This window comes from Penaeus monodon, chromosome 24 (assembly GCF_015228065.2).
Source record: "Penaeus monodon isolate SGIC_2016 chromosome 24, NSTDA_Pmon_1, whole genome shotgun sequence".
Taxonomy (NCBI): domain Eukaryota; kingdom Metazoa; phylum Arthropoda; class Malacostraca; order Decapoda; family Penaeidae; genus Penaeus; species Penaeus monodon.
The window spans coordinates 33,354,791-33,355,061 of record NC_051409.1 but is presented as its reverse complement, the minus strand read 5'-3'; the positions used below and the strand labels follow the sequence as shown (position 1 = coordinate 33,355,061).

At 41.7% G+C, this 271-nt stretch overlaps 1 protein-coding gene across 1 annotated transcript in view; it reads left to right on the top strand.

Moving 5' to 3' along the window:
* Window positions 1–271, top strand: part of LOC119588725 (small conductance calcium-activated potassium channel protein-like) — a 54,495-nt gene that overhangs the window by 5,472 nt on the left and 48,752 nt on the right. The gene's annotated exons all lie outside the window — the stretch shown is intronic.

The window sequence follows — 271 nt, the reverse complement described above, 5'->3', positions numbered from 1 at the left end:
GCGTAGAAGTTGACGGAGGGGAAGGGACGGGGGGGGGGTAATGTACTGGATCTTTGGGAGAATAAAAAGGAAATATCCCTCCCTTTATTTTAGGAAAAGGGGATAAGGTTTACTTTAAAAAAATAACAAGATTTAAAGGTTTGTTTTGTGTGTAACGGGAGGGGAAAGGAGGGAGGAAGAGGGGAAACAGAGAGAGTGGGAAAAAATGAGACAGGAAATAGAAGTGAGATAGGACATAGTAGTTTCCGTAAAAACATGTCTTTTTCTTCCC